Source organism: Euprymna scolopes, chromosome 3 (assembly GCF_053919585.1).
Source record: "Euprymna scolopes isolate OS-2025 chromosome 3, ASM5391958v1, whole genome shotgun sequence".
Lineage (NCBI taxonomy): Eukaryota > Metazoa > Mollusca > Cephalopoda > Sepiida > Sepiolidae > Euprymna > Euprymna scolopes.
Genome location: NC_136484.1, coordinates 79,158,281 through 79,175,717, shown reverse-complemented (window position 1 = coordinate 79,175,717; position 17,437 = coordinate 79,158,281). Strand labels below are relative to the sequence as shown.

The following is a 17,437-nucleotide window of genomic DNA, read 5'->3' as shown; positions in this document are numbered from 1 at the left end:
ATTCTTTCAATGGTGTATCTTTTTTAACTTGAGAATCTTTTCATTTTCTTCAACACCATTTTTTTTACTGGAGTACCGTTTTTTAACTTGAGAAACTTTTTATTATACTTCAGCACCATTCTTTCAATGGTGTATCTTTTTTAACTTGAGAATCTTTTCATTTTCTTCAGCACCATTTTTTTTACTGGAGTACCTTTTTTTAACTTGAGAAACTTTTTATTATACTTCAGCACCATTCTTTCAATGGTGTATCTTTTTTAACTTGAGAATCTTTTCATTTTCTTCAGCACCATTTTTTTTACTGGAGTACCTTTTTTTAACTTGAGAAACTTTTTATTATACTTCAGCACCATTCTTTCAATGGTGTATCTTTTTTAACTTGAGAAACTTTTTATTTACTTCAACACCATTTTTTTTACTGGAGTACCTTTTTTTAACTTGAGAAACTTTTTATTATACTTCAACACCATTCTTTCAATGGTGTATCGTTTTTAACTTGAGAAACTTTTTATTTACTTCAACACCATTTTTTTTTACTGGAGTACCTTTTTTTAACTTGAGAAACTTTTTATTATACTTCAGCACCATTCTTTCAATGGTGTATCTTTTTTAACTTGAGAAACTTTTTATTTTCTTCAGCACCATTTTTTTTACTGGAGTACCTTTTTTTAACTTGAGAAACTTTTTATTATACTTCAGCACCATTCTTTCAATGGTGTATCTTTTTTAACTTGAGAATCTTTTTATTTTCTTCAGCACCATTTTTTTTTTACTGGAGTACCTTTTTTTAACTTGAGAAACTTTTTATTATACTTCAGCACCATTCTTTCAATGGTGTATCTTTTTTAACTTGAGAATCTTTTCATTTTCTTCAGCACCATTTTTTTTACTGGAGTACCTTTTTTTAACTTGAGAAACTTTTTATTATACTTCAGCACCATTCTTTCAATGTATTTTTTTACTGGAGTACCTTTTTTTAACTTGAGAAACTTTTTATTATACTTCAGCACCATTCTTTCAATGGTGTATCTTTTTTAACTTGAGAATCTTTTCATTTTCTTCAGCACCATTTTTTTTACTGGAGTACCTTTTTTTAACTTGAGAAACTTTTTATTATACTTCAGCACCATTCTTTCAATGGTGTATCTTTTTTAACTTGAGAATCTTTTCATTTTCTTCAGCACCATTTTTTTTACTGGAGTACCTTTTTTTAACTTGAGAAACTTTTAATTATACTTCAGCACCATTCTTTCAATGGTGTATCTTTTTTAACTTGAGAAACTTTTTATTTACTTCAACACCATTTTTTTTACTGGAGTACCTTTTTTTAACTTGAGAAACTTTTTATTATACTTCAGCACCATTCTTTCAATGGTGTATCTTTTTTAACTTGAGAATCTTTTCATTTTCTTCAGCACCATTTTTTTTACTGGAGTACCTTTTTTTAACTTGAGAAACTTTTTATTATACTTCAGCACCATTCTTTCAATGGTGTATCTTTTTTAACTTGAGAATCTTTTTATTTTCTTCAGCACCATTTTTTTTTCTGGAGTACCTTTTTTTAACTTGAGAAACTTTTTATTATACTTCAGCACCATTCTTTCAATGGTGTATCTTTTTTAACTTGAGAAACTTTTTATTTACTTCAACACCATTTTTTTTACTGGAGTACCTTTTTTTAACTTGAGAAACTTTTTATTATACTTCAGCACCATTCTTTCAATGGTGTATCTTTTATAACTTGAGAAACTTTTTATTATACTTCAGCACCATTCTTTCAATGGTGTATCTTTTTTAACTTGAGAAACTTTTTATTTACTTCAGCACCATTTTTATTCACTTAGACATTTTTGTACGTTTACAACTTTTTCACTGGAGCATTTTTTTTTACTTGAGCACTTTTTTTTCTGTTCAGCATCTTTTTTCACTGTAGCAGTATTTTTCACTTGAGCACCTTTTTTCACTTGAGGAACTTTTTTTTCACTTGAGCACCTTTTTTCCACTTAAGCGCTTTTTGTTTCACATGAGCACATTTTTGTTCACGTAAGCAATGGTCCACTTTAGCAGTGTTGTATTCACTTCTGCACTTTTTTTCACCTTAACACTTTTTCCACATCGGCACTTATTTTACCTGAGCACCTCTTTTTCACTTCGTCAACTTTCTTTCCTTCACACACTTTTTTTTCACTTGAGCACTGTTTCACTTGGGCATCGTTTTATTCACTTGTGAGAATTTTTAATCATGGGAGCAACTTTTTATTTATTTGAGCAACTTTTTATTTATTTGAGTAACTTTTTTTCACTTGACCGCCTTTTTTGTTTTTGTACTTTTGTACCTTTTTCACTTGAACAACTTTTTATTTACTTGAGCACCTTGTTTGTCCAGTCAGCATTTTTGCATTTGAACACTTTATATTTCATTTGAACACTTTATATTTCACTTGAACACTTTATATTTCATTTGAACACTTTATATTTCACTTGAGTAATTTTTTTCACTTCACGTCACTGAGAGTAGTATTACAATAATGTATAGATGATCGACTTCAAAAGATGAATCAAACTGAAATTCATATAAACAATACAAATTTTTAAATAAATATCTTTATTAATATGACTTTTAATCTAAAAAAACTTAAAAAAAACTAAATTTAACATACAACGACATATTACTGCTTTGACAACTTTTGTTATAATCAATAATCAATACTCTCATGTTAAAATATCTGAAAAATATTTTATCAGATATTTTCATTCCCCGAAAATTTAATCGTGTGTTTGTGTTATACTTTCCTTCACAACAAACTTTGGTATGTGGTTTTCTTGTTTACATCTGCCATTTTTTAAATTCTTATTTATATGTATTTGAGTGGTTATTAATGTATAATTCAGCTGACTAAAGTCTTTATAAGGTATTTCTTCTTTCATCTTAGTTATATTGCAATCTGTTCAACTGAAGATTTTTTTTTTTTTTAATAATATCCTCGTTAATAAAATTATTCTACTGGATAAGTTCAATATAACTTCTATGGACCCTTCAAACTAGCAAGCTTTGGAGACTATGGTATCGTACTTTTACTTACTATTGCTCCATTAAATCCAGACAAAGTCCAAGTTCTTTACTGAAACGTTAGTAACTGCCGTTGCTGACATTTCGAAGGTTGTTCTGTGTTAGAACATGCTATTGCATTATTAAAAGTCATTTATGAAAAGCTCCCTAACATTATTCATGCTAGACATTTACTTTCCCCGCGCCTGCAACAGGGAAATGAGTTCATAGACGAGTATCTTCAGGCATTGAATCACCTTGCCTCTGATTGTTGTTTCAGGGATGTTACTGCTGCTACTTGTAGTGATGAATTTGTCTGTAATGAATTTATATGAAGCCTTTCAGTCTTCCGTGACACGTGCCAAATTGATTGAAAATGATACATAGAATCTCCAAGGCATTGCACAATGTGCTAGAGCTTTGAAACTGGTCTCAGATTGAACGTGTCGCTTCTGCTTCTACTAAAATATGGTGACTGATTTTGCCAATGCTGTCGCTGCTACTGCTATTACTAAAAACGTGTTCACTGATTTTGCTAATTCGCATATGCTGCCATTCCTACTCATGACAAGTGATACAACAAGTTTGAATATAGCTGTAGGGGAATAAATAAGAGCACCGGATTACCGGTGTAGGGTAAGGAGTGAGGTCCCTTGAGAAATGGAGAGGAGAGTCCGTACACATGAGGCACGGACGCAAAAAGTTCTTCTCCTAAAAGACAATGTTGGACAGGCAGAGTACAACTCTAGAATACAGTCCTCACTCCTCCCGTAAACCCCACTATTGAAGTGAGTAATCTTTTTACCTTAATGTTCTGAATTGCAGTGTTGTCATGTTTTCATGTTTGTTAATAAATTCTTGTCGTTTATGCTTGTTGTACGTTTAGTAATTATTAAAGCTGGTCAGTAGTTTTGGGACTTGGAAGAACCTAAACCCGTACCAACATAACAATTGTCTTTTTATGGTTTTCAGTAGTGGTTATAACTACCCGAGCCCTCCAGGGTGATTTGCTAGGCTCAATTATACCCTCCTAGAGAAATCTTTTTTTTCTCAGAGTCAATAAATTTTTTATTATTATAAGAAAAACGTCTGCTTCTCACTGCTATGGGTTTACAGTTTTCAGTTAGGTTTTTGAAAAGTGACGGGTACTGGATTTTTGTTGTCGCCAATCCACAAATTTTCAATGCATGCATTGAACCGTCAAACGGAATTTCAATCTGTGAGTGTTGCTGCAAATATTTGTGTCCCAGTATTATTTCGTAACAAAGGTTTTTTATTACGGATAATTTAGTGGTTTTATATTAGACGTTATTAAATAGTATATCCACCAAACAATAACCACTTACTTGTAGCCCTGCTGGAGGAGGAGACGAAATACAATTTGTTGGTTTTTACCAAGTTTTCTTGGATAAAATTTTCTGAGCTCCCAGTATCAAGCAGAACATTCATAGTTCTCCCGTTAATTTTCACTTTTACAATAGTTTTTGAAAGGCAGAGTTGGCTAAAGTTGCAGATGTATTTTGACGAGTGGCTTTGTATGAGGTTTTAGAAGACTTGCATACCTTTGAAAAATGACATAGTTTTCCATATTTACGACAATGGGTATCTTTGGCAGGGCATAAACCTCGTAGGTGCTTAGATAAGCCGCAAAAGTAGCAGGTGTCCCTTTTATGAGAGAGAGAGAGAGAGAGAGAGAGAGAAAGAGAAAGAAAGAGAGATTAAAGATGGCTTTATAAGGTGCAGTCTCGTGGAATCGCATGAGATCCCACCGCCAACCGTACACATGTGCAAATGAAATGTAGTCAGTTGTTTTAATAAATCGCCTGATGGCAAAGGCAAAGGGAGACATACGCGTGCTGGAAGTTGAGAGAGAAACTTGTGAGGAGGAGGAAATACAGTGACGAATTCTATCTGTGAACTTTTGTGTTTTTTTTTGTTTTATTTTTCCCCAAAATACGAGCACATTTAAATGCAAGTACATACGAAGGTATAGGCTTGCTCGTAAGCTGTTCTAAGTGCAAGGGTTTTATTCTCAAGAAGATGTCTTACCTAATGAAGGCCTCTAAAATGTGTTATTCTTGGGCCTCTAATGCCGTCATTGGGCAGGAGTTGCAATCTTTACCCAGTGGCCAAAGGCTCTTAATGAAATGGTCCAATGTTTCGCCTGATTCTTGTCGGTGAGTTGCAAGTAAGTGTCTAGAAAATATCTCATTTTTGGACTTTATGCATGCATCGTTCAGTACATCGATTGTTTCTATATAGGTAACGAAATCCGAAATAATTTCGTTGACTCTGTGAGACAGGTAGTTGGTTAGGTGCGCACACTTATTGATGAAACGTCCTGGTCTTTCTGAATGTAAGACCTCGTTGAAATTTGTAAATGCCTCTCGCCAATGTTTCCAGCATTTATCGGCTGAATCGCTTTCTGGATGTGTGGTAAATCGCGTTGGTTTCATAAATTGTTTAATTCTTGATTGAATAAATTGCAATGAAAACAGGACAAGAGATTCCGTCTAGTAATCTTTTATTCAATTAAGAATCTTATTACTCTTCTATTTGACGAGCGGAAATGTACAGCTTTTATAGCTTGGATTATCAAAGAGGAGGTAATCCATATTCACATCAGTATTTTTTGTTTAAACGAAATAATGCATTTCCACCAAGATTTAAGTAAAATAATGTGTTATATTCCGTGATCATTACTGAAAAATTCATTAAAATTGCTAATTTCCTGATTTTTAAAGGGAGGGGTCCAAATGTTTACACATTTTGAGCATCGGCATTCATTTTGCACGTACCTACTATTAATCGTTTCACCTTGCTTGATGCATACCCCTTACCACGAATCGAAGATCTTATAAACCAAATAGTCCAGTATCGTATCTTCAGTATAATTGACTTATCTAAAGCATACTACCAGATAGAAATTTGCCCCTCAGATCACCCCTATAAAATCTTTTTAAGCTGGAAATCATTTATATCAATGTAAACGCATAATTATGGGTGCCACAAACAGGATTTCTACATTTCAACGTTTTGTGAATTCTTTTATCTCTGATAAATTATCTCGAACCTTTTCATATTTAGATGACATAACTATCTGCGGTAAAAACTAGGAGGACCATGACGTCAACTTGGAGTATTTCTGAAAGATCTAGTTTGATCATAAAATTTGTGATGGAACTCCTCAATCTAACCCTGACCGTTTGAGATCTATTTTGCAAATGCCCCCCTTCCAACTCTAAATCATTAAAAAGGTGTCTTGGTATGTTAGTCTACTATGCAAAATAGATGCCTAATTATTCATCCCAAATTCGCCCACTTGTTGAAAATAAACAATTCCCGATGCCTTCCACTGTTGTAAACTATCTCGAAATACTCAAAAAATATATTGCCGAATCTTCTGTAAAAGTTATCGATGATGAGTTGCCGTTTGTTATTGGAACCGATGCCACAGATAAGGTTATCGAAGGCATTCTATTACGAGTTGGGAGGCTGTAAAGTCGAACAGAATGAAGGAAGAAAGCAACCACGTGTCTGTGCGTGTTGTCTTACCTGCTGGGAGGATTACAGCGAGGGCAGAAATTAAAAATGGCGGCTGTGGTTTTTGTAAGATTATTGAGCGATGACGTCAGACCTCACGTGACTGTTTTTCTGGCCGCCGATTGGCTGATGACGAACGCTTGGACAATAAAAGGAGTATGTTCAGAAGATCGAGGACAGTGTGTTAATCAACTGCCATAGTTGCGAAACGAATTCAAGCTATTTCGGCGAAATGGAGGAAAAAATTGACCTCAAATTAATACCAGAGTTTGATGGATTGACACCAGTACTTGACTGGGTGGAAAAGGTGGAATTACATTGCCTTTTGTCTGGCGTAAAAAAACTTCGAACATGTTGTTCCTTTGCGTTTGTCTGGCGGCGCCTTTGCAGTGTATTAACAGCTCAGCCATGAGGGCAAACAGGACTACGAGAAAATCAAGGCGGCGCTGTTCAAGGCGTTTGCGATTGACCCCACCACTGCTTGGGAGCAACTTAAGGCAAGGACCTTACATCCAGGCGAAACGGTCGACGTGTACTTGGCAGAGCTGACAAAGTTGACAGTGTTGTTTGGTGGACTGCCTGAGCGGGCCTTAGCATGCAAATTCCTAGCAGGACTCCCGACAGGAGCAAAGCAACTACTACAAGCTAGCTCAAGTGCAGATTCGTTACCCCTTAATGACCTAGTAGATCGGGCCAGGACTGTAATGAAGAATTACTCTGAGATGAGGGAACCAGTAATTGCTGCTGCTCAGTCCACACCGAATGATAAGAAACCGTATCAGGGACCCGGTCCATGTGGTGAAATCATATGCTACAGATGCAATGGACAGGGCCACATTGCAAGGAACTGCCGGCAACAACCAATGGCTGTTCGCTGCTACCGGTGTAAGGAAACTGGCCATATAGCTCAAGAGTGTCCGGAAAACGGAACCGGGGACAAGGTGTCAGCGTCGACCTCTTCCCCACGCAGAAATTAAATGAGATGCTACCGGTCATCCCGATATATATCGACGAAACACTGTGCTCAGCACTCCTCGATTCCGGGTGCTCCCGCACTATTGTATGTGCAGATCTCTGCCACACTTGGAGAAAGAAGAACGTCAGAGTGACTACCATCAGTGGAGAGACGCACACATGTTGCGGGGTGGGCAATGTAAACATTCAGACGAAAAATGGAAGCTCTGCTAACCTAGAGGCGATGGTAGTGCTCGAAAACCCCTGAGTTTTGACCTGCTCCTAGGATATGATGCCATCAGAGCCCTTGGTGGTGTCTATATAACGGCGACGGGGGCGGTACATTTTCAGGAAAAAGCCCCAGTGTGTGTTGTGCTAAGGATCGACCAACCAGACTTCAGCGTCGAATTTGACGAGCAAAAGAGGGCTTGGACTGCCTTATGGAAGTGGTCGGAAAACCGGAAACCAGCCAAACTGCAGAATGGAATAACTGAATACCATGTGCCCGACCACATGAGGCCCGCGTACGAAGAAAAACTTTGCAAATGGATCGAGGATGGCTGACTGATTCCCTACCCATACAAGAAACTTGGACCTCCTAAGGGTCTGATCCCATTAATGGCGGTTGCTCAGCACAACAAAGCCAAAGTCAGGCCGGTAATGGAATACCGAGAACTGAACTCCTATGTTGATGCATTCACAGCTGATGCTGACGTGTGCGCTAGCAAACTACGAGAGTGGCCCCAGCTGGGTTCTAATGTGTCTCAGTTGGATCTAAGAAGATCATATCTGCAGGTCCGGGTTAGCGAGACAATGAGGCCGTTTCAGACGGTAGTGTTTGCCGGTAGGAGGTATTGCCTCACAAGACTGGGCTTTGGGCTGAATGTTGCGCCCCAAATAATGAAGACGATCGTCAATACTGTATTGTAACAGAATAAGACTGTAAAAGAGGGGACATCAGCATACCTTGACGACATATACGTGAATGAAGACATTGTGCCATCATCATGTGTGAGGGCCAAGCTAGCCGAACTTGGACTGATGGCGCTCATGTCTTGGGGTTGAGCGTTCAACAGGAGCAAGACCCCTTGAAGTGGGGGCGTGGAACTGCAGTTCCTGAAGTGCCCCATGTCCTCATGAAGCGGTCTATATTTTCCCTGTGTGGAAAACTGGTAGGACACTTACCAGTATGTGGATGGACTCGGGCCGTGACAGCCATCATGAAGAGGAGGGCGAGTGCAGTTACCAAAGGCTGGGATGACGAAACAGTGGACAATCTGTTGCTGCACATGGTGAAGCAGACCATCACAAGAGTCAAGCAGGAGGACCCCGCTAAAGGAGATTGGTGCGTCCAGGGAGACAGGCTAAATGTGTGGGTGGATGCGAGTTCCCTCACGATTGGGGCGCTATTGGAGATGAATGGGTCTGTGATTGAGGACGCCTGCTGGTTGCAACCAATGGATGATGCTGCTCACATCAACCTGGCAGAGTTGGATGCGGTAATAAAAGGAATAAACTTGGCACTCCAGTGGAAAGTCAAAGAATTATGCATATGCACAGATTCGCTGTACGTATACCACTGGATAGTTGACACACTAACAGGCAAAACGAGAGTGCGCACCAAGGTGGCTACCGAAATGCTAATCAGACGAAGGTTGGAGACAGTGAATGTGGTGCTTGTCACTTCAACCTGCAATCTTGCTGATAGACTTACCCGTGTGCCCCAGAGATGGTTCGACACAATGAAGAAAGCCGAACCAGGGTCTTTATGTGCTGCCTCTGTTGAGGAGATGGATAAAATCAAGAAGGTACACCATGACAGTGGACACCCCGGAGTGAGACGGACATATTATTTCGTACACTTAACCAACCCGTCAGTGTCCAAAAGCAAAGAAGAAGCAGTGGTCAAGGAATGCCAAATATGCCAGTCAATCGACCCTGCTCCCACCAAATGGCAGAAAGGTCGGCTGGAAGTCGACGAGAATTGGAGCCGACTAGGCATGGACATAACCCATTATGGTGGTCAGCACTTCCTCACACTGATCGATTGCGGACCAACGAGGTTTGCAATCTGGCGACTATTAACAAGACAGGACTCGGCTAGTGTCATCCGTCAATTAGAGTCCATATTTTACGAGTGGAGGCCACCTGAAGAAATTCTTACTGACAACGACACAGCCTTTTGCAGCGGAGAATTCAGGCGTTTCGTAGACGAGTGGGAGATCCGGCTTAGACACAGGTGTGCGTATGTACTGAGTGGCAATGGTATAGTGGAGCGGTGCCACCGAAGTGTGAAGAGGATAGAAGCAAGGAAGCAATGTACGATTGCAGAGGCAGTATATAGGTACAATACAACACCAAAGGATGACGTGACTGCTGAAAGTGCACCTGCTAATGCGATACATTGCTATCGAGTGCGTGTTAAGGGCATTGACACCTGCCTAATCAAAAGAGGACGCAAGGACGGTACAAGTTAAGGGATACTGTCTGGGTAAGGCCTCCCAATAACCGATGTACGGCCAGTTTCAGAAGAGGACGGATCACTGGCATAATTAGTGAGCAGGCTGTGCTGGTTGATGGTACTCCACGGCATGTGAGGGATGTCCGGCCCGCCCTTGATACAAACCAAATGGCGAACAGCGAAAGTGATGAATCATCCAATGATGAAATGTGGATCCGACCTATGCCCCATTGCCGTGATGACATGGTTAAGAACCTCAGCACAGATGGCGATAGTTCCAGCGCCACTTCTGAGAGCCCCAATGACGATGGAGCCCAGCTTGATGGAAGGACTGCTGGCAACGTTAATAGCGACAGGTCTGTTACCCCTTCTGAGAGCTCGGATGAAGATGGAGCGCAGCCGGATAGTAGGACTGTGGACACTGACCCAAGCAGCCCTGATGAAGATGAAGAAGTCCAGCGAATCCCCCTCCGCAATGCCGCATGTGTGATCTTGGGTCCAGGAGGGGGGTGTAAAGTCGAACAGAATGAAGGAAGAAACCGACCACGTGTCTGCGCGTGTTGTCTTAACTGCTGGGAGGATTACAGCGAGGGCAGAAATTAAAAATGGCGGCTGTGGTTTTTGTAAGATTATTGAACGATGACGTCAGACCTTACGTGACTGTTTTTCTGGCCGCTGATTGGCTGATGACGAACGCTTGGACAATAAAAGGAGTATGTTCAGAAGATCGAGGACGGTGTGTTAACCAACTGCCGTAGTTGTGAGACGAATTCAAGATTTAGAAGTTTGACGTGTATGTTAATCGACTGCCATAGTTGCGAAACGAATTCAGAGACCTGTAGCGTTCTTTTCTCGATCGTTAATCCTTTCTGAAGTGCGACTTCATATCGCCGAAAAGTAGAATGTGTCCGTAAATGGAAAGATCTCGTGCTGGAAAACACTTCACTAGCTGTATTTTTCACGAGCTGTATTTTTTATGTTAATCCTGGAAAAATTAAAAACGATAAAATGATGCGGTGAAATATGGAGCTTCTTCCCTTTTCATATGACCGTCCTGAGAATGAAAATGTTTTTGCTGATATCTCGAACATGTGCTGGTGCTGCTTCTTTCTTGGAACAACTAAAATCAATTCATAATTCTTTAATACATCCTGGAGTACAACGTTTTTGGCATTTTGTAGTCACAAAATATGCCATATTCAATTGATGAGGTCTGGCGTGTGACATCCGAATGTACTAGTTGTGCAAAAATAAAACCCCAATTTTTTAATTCTCCTCATAATATTCTCATCCGTTCTACTGCCATGTTTCAACGTTTTTTTTATTGATTACAAAGCACCTATCTTCTTCAGGTTGCCGTTACATACTTTCTGTCGTCGACGAATATAGTCGATTTCCTTTCCTCTGTTTTAATTACTGCTCTCAAACTGTGATCCAGTGCCTGATGACTATTTTTTCTATCTTCAGACGTACTTTATTTATCCATTCCAACGAAAGAAACTTCATCTATATCGGTGAAATTCAAACAATTTCTGCTGCTTTTATGATTGGATCTAACAACACTTCTGCTTATAACGCAAAGGGTTAATGTGAACGCTATAATGGAACACTATTTTATTAGTTTTGTAATGGCAACTGCAAATTACAACTGCAAACTGCAACCCATTAACGTTTGGCGGGACGTTCTACAGGATGTTTTACGTGCTATTCTTTATTAAACACACGAGCGCATATTCAATTTTGACAGGCGCTCTTCCACTGGTACGGTGAGCCCTGTAAGCCTCGGGAAGTTTTATTAAAACAATTTTTGGTGACAGAAGCAAGTATGATCCGATCGCTGAGGTAGTGGAACTCCTCAAAGCCAACCAGACCCACGCGAAAATTCGACATAGTGACAACAGCATAAATTTGAAAATTTTTTGTCAATAAAATATCATGAATTATTAATATGAAAAGTCATTAAAAAACGTGTCTTTCACATTTATAAATATAACGATTTGGAAAATGTCAATTAAGTCATGCCTCAATTTTGCTCTCGTACAAAGCAGTAGGTTTGGTTTAGTCGGTGTTTTTAAATCTGTTTGTAAACAAAACAATGTTTTTGTTTCAAAGTGAATTTATATATAAATGTTTTTAGCAAGTTGTGAACAAATATGCTCTACACATGCAAATGTTGGCTCCTTCTGCAAACTGAAAATGAGACAACACTGTACTTTCCAGACTGTATATTGATATTTTTGCGCTTGTAACTTTATTATTTTTTCTTATCCTGCTATTGTTGTTGTTGTTGTTATTACTATTATTATTAATATTATTATTATTTGTTATTATTATTATTAATATTATTATTATTTGTTATTATTATTATTAATATTATTATTATTTGTTATTATTATTATTATTATTATTATTATTATTATTATTATTTGTTACTGTTATTAGTGTCATAATGTTTTTAATACGGATTAACTTCATTGGAGAAACGAAAGAGTGTGGTGGTGGGCCCATCTTGTAACGGAAAACACAAATTTGCGCAAACTAAAAGAGATTGCCATATTATATATATATTTATACTAGAAAAGAGTGTCGTAAGAGATAGTCCTTAATTGCCACAAAAGAAATTTGCTCACGAAGTATCACTAGAACAAGAGAGTATAATACCTGGAATAAAGTTTGATAGAAAGTTGCATCAGGTGCACGACATCGGTTTCTATGTTCGATACCTTATTTATCCCATTCCGCCGAAAAGAATTTCATTTATGTCGGTGGAATTTAAACAATTTCTGTTGCTTTTATGATTAGAACTAACAACACTTCTGCTTATAACATAAAGGGTAACAGTTAATAAGGGTAACAGCACATAGAAAGCTCATTTAGGTCAGCCTTATGAAATATGGCGATATTGGAAGTTTGTTCCAGGATGAACGCATCATTCTTGAGATGGTTGAATATTCCATGGGGCATACCAACTAATAGCTTGCATAGTCAATGTTCGTTTCAGAACACTAAACAATTAAAAATGGTACTCTAAATAGCTAGTCCAAATCACTGTGACATGAAAGCTGACATGCATGGATTTCGAGTCTCCTGTGACTTTCATTGCACCAGTATAAATATGTACTGCTTACCTTAGACCCACTTTATTCAGGATGAATATGAAGGTATACTGTCAATGAACTTCCATCTCCATTCAACATATTTTGATGTTTGGTCAAGAGACTGACTTGTTGTTGTTGACTGTGTTGTGTGAGCTTTGTTTCGCTCAGGGAATACTGTATTCTGGATGTTACTATCAAAGAGATGTCTTTTCAGCTTATCCAACTTTGTGTCCAATAGCCGATTTTTTTCTGTAGGCCGAGCCGTTCATGAATGCATCTTGTCTGGTAATCTTAGCAGGAGACTAAAACGTAATTCTGGATCTCGATTTAGGCCTTGAGTTTAATCCCATCGATTAATTCTGTTATGAAAACCTCGTGATGTAGATGATGACTTGCAATGGTAATCGTGGTTTACTTTCTGTATAGATTTCGATTTACACTGACCAATTCTTAATTAGAAGAGCTGATGAAAGAATTTTAAATTATTCGCGTTTCTAAATTATAGTTTACACAAACTACAGACTCATCTGGGTGTGCATAAATTTAGATATCCCTAAAACTAGTATGGCTGATTACTGGAAGTTTAAGACTTCTATCAACAGCCACTATTAACTCTAAAGCTGGAGCTGATAGTGGCAATAGTCGGGAACAGGTGGTGGGGATAATGTCAGAAACTTATTAAATCAGTTGCTGCTGAATATAGTTGTCGGATCAAGTGGCTAGAATTTAGATTAACTCGGATGGCGAAGGCGGAGAAAATAATATAGGTATGATATTTTCAGCTGAACAGGGTATCATAATTAATGCTAGGTAAAAAGGATATCTCAGTAAGCTACAAAAATGCTTACTGGATTGTGTGCAGAGTATCGCCGCTATGTTTCGGATTGACACATCGGCAGTGTTACGTAGCCGGACGGACGTCACGTGACCACAATCGAAATTATACAGGAGGCGTTTGGTTCTCATGTTGAAGAGCTCGAGCTGACTATGACTCAATTCATTATCTATCTGATTAACTTTTCTCGTTGTGAGGCGACAGAAGCGACTAGGTGTGAAGAGTGTATACAAGAAAATTACTGATCGAGTCGGATAAAGCGATCGATTATTCTACAAGTTGTACTTTAAGTAATCACTCATGTTTGCTATCTTGGTTTAAAAATGGGAGTATTTCACAATTTCACAGGGTTTTCCAGGGTTTTCCAGGGACATTATCAGATTGCTTCATAAAAAGTAAAATCGTCCAGAGGGGATGATTTTTAAAATTACCACTATTATAGATTTTCGAGTGTGCTGAAAACAAAAATAACGTTTAAATTCCAAGAAACGAGTAGTTTCCAAGATCTGAAGAAATTATAGTTTCAAAAAATGGGGGATTACTTTTTTTATATTAATTTAACGTAAAATGAGGACCCATTTAATGGCCAATTTTTTGGGGAGACTTTTAGTGGTAGTGTTTATTGTGGCATGGTAGACCAACACCTTCTTTAAAAAAACTTATTTTCTTTAGGTTTTCGGATGTGCTGAAAACGAATATTTTCCACAAATAAGTATTTTTCCGGTATTAAGCAAAAGTATGCGCGCTTGCCACTACTCATACCATAAAGAATTACATTGCTTAATACCCGGAAAACTACTTATTTACAGAAAATTTGAACGCGATATTCGTTTTTAGCACACTCAAAAAGTTTTTTAGGTTAGTTTTTTTTTTGGTTTACCAGGTCACATTTACCAAATAAACATCACCCTAAATAATAATAATAAAAATAACAGACGCTCCTACTCTCAAAAAGGTGGTATAAAATGGGTCTTTGTTTTACGCTTAATTAATGTACGAAAGTGATCACCCATTTTTAGAAACAATCATTTCTTCATATCTTGGAAATTACTCGTTTCCTGGAATTTTAAACGTTAATTTCTATTTTCAGCTTCCTCGAAAACAGATAATATTGGTAATTCTAAAAGTATTTTCGAGTGTGGAAAATACTGCATCTTTACCAGTGTTTTAATCGTTTGTTTTCCTAGTTGGCATTTGATTTACAAATTATCTGATATTTCCAAAAAACCTCTGGGCTTGAGACTAAAACTTGCTGCTATGGTTTTAAATGATCTGCAATAACAGCAAGGGAAAACTTAATTCCAAATATTTCTCATATGTTATATCTCTCCTCTTTGGTTTGCATACATAAAGTAAATTTCACAATCTATAAGGATTATTTAATACTGGAGATATTCATAATCGTACCCTATTTCCAAAAGAAGGGAGATATAACATAGAAATATTTGGAATCAAATTTCCCCTATCTGTTATTTCAGATAATTTGAAACCATAGCAGCAAGTTTTAGTCTCCCCTCAATCAAGGCCAGAGGTTTTGAGAAACAGAAAAATGTTTGTGTTTCAGTGAACGCTGAAAACACACAGCTGTAATATTAGTACATGTGTGTCACATCTGAGTCTATTCACGTATATCGACATGTATTCTTCGTACGATTATACTATTCGCGTATATCGACATGTATTCTTCGTACGATTATACTATTCACGTATATCGACATGTATTCTTCGTACGATTATACTATTCACGTATATCGACATGTATTCTTCGTACGATTATACTATTCACGTATATCGACATGTATGATTAAAAAGCACATTCAGTCAACATAATTACAGGAATCGTTCGTTCGCGATAAACGAAGCTACTGAATTTTTAATTTGAACACTGTGCTACTCCCCCCTCCCCCATGCTATATTCCACACAATCTAGCAGTCTTGTTTGTTTCACTTCCGTCTCCTGCCTTTTTTATTCCTTCTGCAATATTTATCCACTTTGTCTCTCACGTATGCAACATGCGTTAGCAAAACATAAGCGACAACTTACCACAGCAGAAATCTTTCGACGTTTTGAAAATGCTTATCTTATTTACTCGGTTGCATTTTTCTTCTTGGGGTCCTATTTACAATGTTTCCCCACAGGACAGAGTTAGACACCAGGGTCGTTTTTTAATGTGGAGAAAAGAAACAAAAATAAAAATTGTCTCAGTCGTGAAAGATTTCTCTTCCACTGACAGAGATCAACAAATTAAAGTGCAGCATCTGTAGAACAGATACTACACTTTGATCTTGTCCCGAAGGCCAAGTAACATTTTTCTTCTTGGGTTATCAACATTTTTGTTGTTGATTAGAAAAAGATTAAGGAATCATTAGAACCAGAAAAAGATTAAGGAACCATTAAAACTATAAAATACAACCTTCTATCATCGTTGTTGTTTTGCTTTCCACTATTTTTGCAATAAAAATAATAACAATTTTTGTTTTAAGTAAAATCTACCGGCATTTTCCAGAAGATTTTGTTCGGTGTTTGCCAACTGCCTTTCACTTTCATCGGCATAGAACTTCACATCAATCAAACATGTAACAATATATATATATATATATATATATATATATATATATATATATATATATATATATATATATTCGTTCATGTTTTACGACACCCAACTGCTAGAAAATGCATTTAGATTAGAATTTCAGTTGGAAACCAACCAACACACACACACGTGTGTGTATAATATGAATATATATATAAAATCTATTATGAATATATATATATGTTAAATCTATTATGAAAAGCCTCAGGAAAGATATCCAAGCAAAAAAAAAAAAAAAATGAAAAGGCAAAGTTCATCCCAAAGCAGTAAAACTAAAGCTGGCTATATACAAATGTAGGCAAATTTGTGTATATATTATTGGTTTAAAAATATATGTTCTTTTTAACAAATTGTCATTACAGTTTTGTCCCATAGAACCGAAGATATAAGCATTTCAATATTCAATTTTGCTACATATATATATATATATATATATATATATATATATATATATATATAAGTTCCAAATCTCAAGGCTCGTTGTTCAGGTAATTACCTGTAGTGGGCTATGTGGCATTTGCCCTTAAGATCGCACATTAAGGAGATCATCCAACATCCGGAGCCTATTGTTGACCCTTTTTTACAGCCATAAAATGTTTCAACCATGGTCATTTGTTTGCCTAGTTTTGCATATAAACTACAAAATATCTGATATTTCCCGAAAACCTCTGGCATGGGGGGGGGGAGACTAAAACACTGTATGCTATGGTTTCAAATGATCTCAAATAACAGCAAAAAGAGATTTGATTCCAAACATTTCTTATATGTTATATATCCCCTCTTTGGTTTTCATACGTAAAGTAAATTTCACAGTATGTAAGGATTATTTGATACTGGAGATATTCATAATCGTACTCTATTTCCAAAAGTTGAGGCATATAACATATGAGAAATATTTGG

The 17,437-nt window shown here is 37.2% G+C and overlaps 1 protein-coding gene across 2 annotated transcripts in view; it reads right to left on the bottom strand.

Moving 5' to 3' along the window:
* Positions 1-17,437, bottom strand: part of LOC145256453 (uncharacterized) — a 136,761-nt gene that overhangs the window by 108,312 nt on the left and 11,012 nt on the right. The window lies entirely within an intron of this gene.